This window comes from Triturus cristatus, chromosome 3_1 (genome assembly GCF_964204655.1).
Source record: "Triturus cristatus chromosome 3_1, aTriCri1.1, whole genome shotgun sequence".
Taxonomy (NCBI): Eukaryota; Metazoa; Chordata; class Amphibia; order Caudata; family Salamandridae; genus Triturus; species Triturus cristatus.
In genome coordinates, this window is record NC_140583.1 from 337,413,157 (window position 1) to 337,419,384 (window position 6,228).

The window sequence follows — 6,228 nt, forward strand, 5'->3', positions numbered from 1 at the left end:
GAAACAAGCATTCCACCATTTTGGAGGCATACATTAAATCGTTGGATGTAGAGTGCACATTAGACCTGTAAGCCTTGTTTTTTTTTACCCTCCAGCCTTTTTGCCTACCTCCCCACTTTTGTGCTGATCTTGTTTTTGCTGGCCTTGGGACTCTGTGCACTTTACCACTGCTAACCAGTACTAACATGCTTGTGCGCTCTCCTCTAAACTTGGTTATATTGGCTTATACCCAATTCGAATATTTAATTTACTTGTAAGTCCCTAGTAAAGTGTACTACATGTGCATAGGGCCTGACAATTAAATGCTACTATTGGGCCTGAAGCACTGATTGCACCACCCATTTAAGTAGACCTTTGAACATGTTTCGGGCCAGACATTGCAGAGCTTGTGTGTACAGTTTTAGCCTGCCCTTCCAATCTGGCCAAATAAACCTTTTTATAGGCCCCAACATACCCTTCTAAAACATATAGGTCATCATTAGGGTATGCATTGGATAGCCCAGGGCGCAAGGGGCAGTGTATTTAAAATGTTGGACATGTACCTTCAGGTTTTACGTGTCCTGCTAGTGAAAACCTCTTAAATTTGTTTTTTATCACTGCAAGGCCTACCTTTTCCAAAGGATCACATTGGAATTAACCTACTACATTTTATAAGCGAAATTTCCAAATTGGAAGAGTTAACAGTTCATGGTTGCTGTCTCTGGAATCACAATTTAAAATCCTTAGTTATGCTGAAGTTGAATTTTAAATTGCAGTTCTGAAAATGACACTTTTCAAGACTGATTTGCATATGGCTGGGTCCAAACTGGAATGGCATGGTGAGAAAAAAAACGATGGATTTAGGCCCAGATCCCTGTACTTGGGTGAATGTAAGACATTGTTCTGCATTCTGTCCATCAATTGTTCTTTTTGCATTTGTCACCCAGAGTGGGACGGGTATGCCCACACATGGGTCCCGTGCTCTCCATGCAACTGGAGTCAAGCTATCCTGGCTGATGAGGGCTGAAAGCCCGAAACTGGTCCCAGGATACTTGTTTCCAGTCCAGGGAGGACCTGGCCTGGCAGTTCGGGCTGGACTGTTCCCAGTGGGCGCAGGGTCTAGACTGATTTGCATATGGCTGGGTCCAAACTGGAATGGCATGGTGAGCAAAAAAAAGATGGATTTAGGCCCAGATCTCTGTACTGGGGTGAATGTATGACATTGTTCTGCATTCTGTCCATCAATTGTTCTTTTTGCATTTGTCACCCCGAGTGGGACGGGTATGCCCAGTCGTGGGTCCCATGCTCTCCATGCCACTGGAGTCAAGCTATCCTAGATGATGAAGGCTGAAAGCCCGAAATTGGTCCTAGGATGCTTGTTTCCAGTCCAGGGAGGACCTTGCCTGGCAGTTCGGGATGGACTGTTCCTATTGGGTGCAGGGTCAAGACTGATTTGCATATGGCTGGGTCCAAACTGGAATGGCATGGTGAGCGAAAAAACTATTAATTTAGGCCCAGATCTCTGTACTGGGGTGAATGTATGACATTGTTCTGCATTCTGTCTATCAATTGTTCCTTTTACTTTCAGAAAGGTGGCATTTTTTTTGCCTTTGCATTTAGTGTCTGTTGCCTGACTCTGCTCACATGACTGGGTACAGCTCACAGTTGCGCTTTGTGTATTCCTCTTAAACAGCCACACAGCCACACACAATAGGAGGCTTATGTGTGCCTGTATCGGCCATCACTGGCAAGATGGGAAAGAGTAACTACGCAAAACACCTCTTACACCTGAATAGGCTATGTCCTTCCGCCATACAAAGTGCTGCATATCCCTTGTAGTTAGTCTGGATGCAGGGCATGGAAGTCAGGATGTCTGGGAACTTTAAAGGGAAACCATGAGCAGCTTCTCCCATACTTCAAAGGCACAATTGGTGATAGATACTAGACCTCAGACACCACCACTTCAGTACACTTCTGGACCAGGGGATACTCTGCCATGAAGAAGGACTGCTGTGCTGCTGAAGCTCTTCACTCTGTTGTACTGCACTCTGCTTTGCTGTGCTGACCAGCTACCTGCTTCCCTCCTGCCTGGGTACGAAGGACAGGTCCTGCATCTCTTGAACCCAGACTGACTCGAAAGAGCTAGTTGGCTGGCCTCCTGATCTGAAGTCTCAGGGACATAACAGGCACCCAACAATGTTGCATCTCCGCCTGGACTCTGCCATGTTGCACCATCCCAGTCCTGGACACTTGAAAGGGGGCTTAATGTGCTTTGCCAGCCTGTGTGGATCTAGCAGAATCGATGCATCTCCTCTTCTGCAATGTCTTTGTAACTGCCGCTGCACGATGCACCCTGAGCACAGGCCTTCACATCTCTTGTTGGCAGCTGTCTCGATGAAGGACTCCATATCACAGCCTCACAGCTCCTTGGAACTGATACCTCACCTCCCCTGCATGAATCACCCCCGACTCTGGACTTCGTATCGCAACCCTTGATAGACAGGTTCCTCAAAGTTGGTGCAAACAGGACCTCGCACCGCAGCATTGCCACATCTCAGAGCTAACACATTGCTTTGGCTGCACGATGAACCTTCAACGCTGGTCCATACAATGCTCTGCAAACCAGGATTTATAGTACTCTGTTCAGCGAGCCTAAGTGGGCCTGTGTAGCTGGGCCTCACTCCATTGCGGTCGGCCTGAACTTGTGACTATGTCCTATCCCGCAAGACCGATATCCACAGTTGGCGCTTTAAGTTTTTTGGCACTATTTTCTCTAAAAACTTTAAAATTCAATATCTCTGGTTATTCCATTTGGAGTTTTTTCATTTTAGTCTTGTTTTATGTATTAAATGTGCTCTATTTTTCTAATACTGTTGGTGACTTCTTTTGATGTGTGTTGCCACAGTGTTACTGTTGGAAGTGTTGCATATTGGCTTTACACATTTCCTCGGAGTTAAGCCTGACTGCTCCGTGCCCAGCTACCAGGCGGTCAAGCACACGTTAATTTGGGGTTTATTTGTTCCTTACCCTGACAACGATTGTGGTTGTTGCTTGACCAGGGCTCACACCCCAGTCAACCAGTAACTCTGCATCTTAAAGTGATACCATTCTGCATAGCCTTTAAATTCTGTGAAAAGCAAATTTAAACCAAAAATAACAAAGTCCCTCTTCTCCCCAAACCCCCAACCCACACATTCTACCCAGAACCATCTGTTGGCCATATTACCCAGAATAGTGTACTGGAAAAGATAAGAACAAGAACAAGTTCATATTTAGGATTCAATATAACAGTAGATAAATTACCCAGAAGAAGGAAAAAGCCTTTGCAATACCAGGGGGACAACCTCTGCTGCACCATGTTGATGTTATATAGATAAGGGGTTGAAGCTGTGTCCATGACAGACACCGGTCAACCACTCTTTGTGCGAGCATATTACCACCAACGTGAGGTTGGTGGTAATATGCGATTCCTTAAGCCAAAATTGCACAACTTGGGTGCTTCCTAGATTGCATTTAAGGAATCGCAATTTGGGATTCCTTAAATGCATTAGCAAAATAAGTAATCGCAAATTTTGCGATTCCTTATTTTGTGTGTGGGTTTTTGTGTGCTACATAGCACACTGCCCAAATTGCGATCGCAAACGCCGAAATTCGGCGAATTTCAGCATTTTGGCTTCCTACATATGGCCCTTTGTGAAGTTTAAGCCAGTCCCATACCTCATAGGGGTTATCAAAAATGCATTTTGCCATGATGGAGAACCTTTAGAAGTGGTGTAAGTAATAACATGCACGTAAGCCCAACATTTATGTTCGACTTCCATGAACGGCTGACATTGGTGTTAAATCTTTTTTTTTGTTTTTTACTTTATTTATTGAATTTTCTTAACAGTACACAGCAGTTCATTTCATACTAACTGCTCAAATACAAAGAAGGAGAAAGTCCATACAGCATGCAACATTTGTAGATTATACGTTTTTCTGCTATTGATATACATTTAAGAGCAATCCTCTTAAGTTACACTATTATTCCTGAATTCCTTGACTCAATCATAGTACTTCAGAATAAGACTCTTCACGATCATATATCAGCAATCACAGTGCCTGCTGTTTCTCAGTTCAGTTACACCTGGCTGTTTGCCTCCTGTGTAGGCCAATTTAGTCTGTTTATTAAAGATAGAGCCAGCAATCAGTTCACATTTACTCAAACCATTAAAAAGTGCGGGGGAGAGGAAATGGGGCAATGAGCCACTCATATACATTCAGTCAGCGCGCACGTGCAGATAATCCAATAATGGGTCCCAGATATCCCTAGGCCGTGACGAGGGTGGTAATAGCTCAGCATTGGTAGTGAGCTGATCCTTGCATAATATCAGGTCGGTAAGCCACTCATTACATTTTGGGTGCGTCCCCGACTCCATCTACATGCCGCCCGCCTTTTTGCTAAAAGAATACTTAACACTGTGAATTTCCTGTGCAGTGGTGATAGTTCTTCTGTGTATCCAAGTAATGTGATATTGACGATATGGAACTTGAGTGCCTATCATTTCAGAGATCGCATCCAGTACCTCCCTCCAGTATTTCTGTATCGCTTTAAACTGCCATGCCAGGTGCAAAGAGCCTTTGCGGTCGCACGGCATCTATTGCAGCGGCTGTCCTTCCTCAGTTTAGAGCTGTGCAGGCGTGCTGGGGTAGGCCTGGTGAATGGATTTGAAGTGTATGATCCGTAGGTGACTGCTCACCCTGATGGCTACTGTTTGTTTGAAGCAGTATTCCCATTTCTTATCTGTGAGTGTGGTATCTAGTTCAGCCTCCCACCCCCTTCTTGCCTCCTGTTGTGTGGCTGGATGCTCCAAGTAAGCTGTGCGGTACAGTCTGGACACCACATGTGTCGCCCTGGTCCTCTGGTAAAGAGTGTGCAGTGTATCACATCTCACTGGCTCAATCAGGAACATAGGAGTATTTGCATGGTAGGTAACACACTTTAATCATATTTCTGCAGGCAGTTTCTTGAGTGACCAGTGCCCAGCTTAGGTATGGGAGAGGGACTAGCGGAGAGTATGGAAGACATTGGCAATAAATCTTAAAAGTTTAATCAAGAAACAGCATGATAGGAACCCCGCCTAAATGTGGGAACCTCTTTCCTCCTCACCACTTGGAGGACTACGTTGAGAAAGCAGATGATGAAGGGTCTCGCTGAGATACCCAGCAGGGACTTAACTAGAAGGCATCTATGGGGTCGCTCTACTATAAAACATGTGACAAGACTTCAGTTGGGAACAAGGAGTGAGGCAAGCCTTAATAAATTGGGTTGGTTGAGGCCCCTCTGTCCTCTCTCCTCTCTGGCATACCCACAACCCAGATATTATTCTGCTAGGAGTGTCCTACGGATCCATGAGTTCTTTCGTAGTGTGGTGGAATTGTGTCACTTGTAAGATGCATACATAGCCTTCTGTCTCAGAAACCCTACTGTCCGCCACCATCATCATGTTCACCATATTGGTGAGATCCTGCCACCAAAGGGTGCGATCTGTGCTTACTTCCCGAATTTTTATAAATGATGGCTTACAGGATCACAGACAAAGGGCCCGATTCACAAAGCTAAAGTGAGACGAAAGTCTAACTTTACAACCTTCGGTATTCACAAAGGGCATTTACTACTTGTAAATGTCCTTTGTGAATATCAAAAGTTGAACTTTACGACTTTCGGTATGCACAAAGGACATTTACAAGTAGCCCTCATGGACTCACAAAAAAAGAGGGGAGGGATGGCAATTGAAGCAAGAGTAATAAAGCAATCCTCCAGTGAGGGTGGCAAGGGGTTTCATGTAATGAGGGGAGTCCAGAGATCTGAGGAAGGTAACATGAGGAGCAGTGGGGAATAAGGTTGAGATTAGTAAGGGTTTGTGAAGGTGGTAAGTTTGATTCCAGTAGCTTCAAGCAGTGTGTGTCAACTCCCACAAAACATACTGTGCAGCAGAAAAATCTCTGAAAACCGATTATACAACATCAACAACAACAAAAAACTTTTGTTTGGGAAAACCATCCTCAAACACTGTTGTCAATGAGGTTTTGCATACTGTACATTATAAACTTGACATAATTAATGGTGTTTTATTTATGCACGCCCCTCGCGATATATTTAAAGCTGTATTCTTGAGACAAGATGTTGATGAGTTGGAGGCAAAGATGCCTAGAGAGGCTGACATTGATAATTAAAATTTTCTGACGATATGGTGTAATAGCAGATGG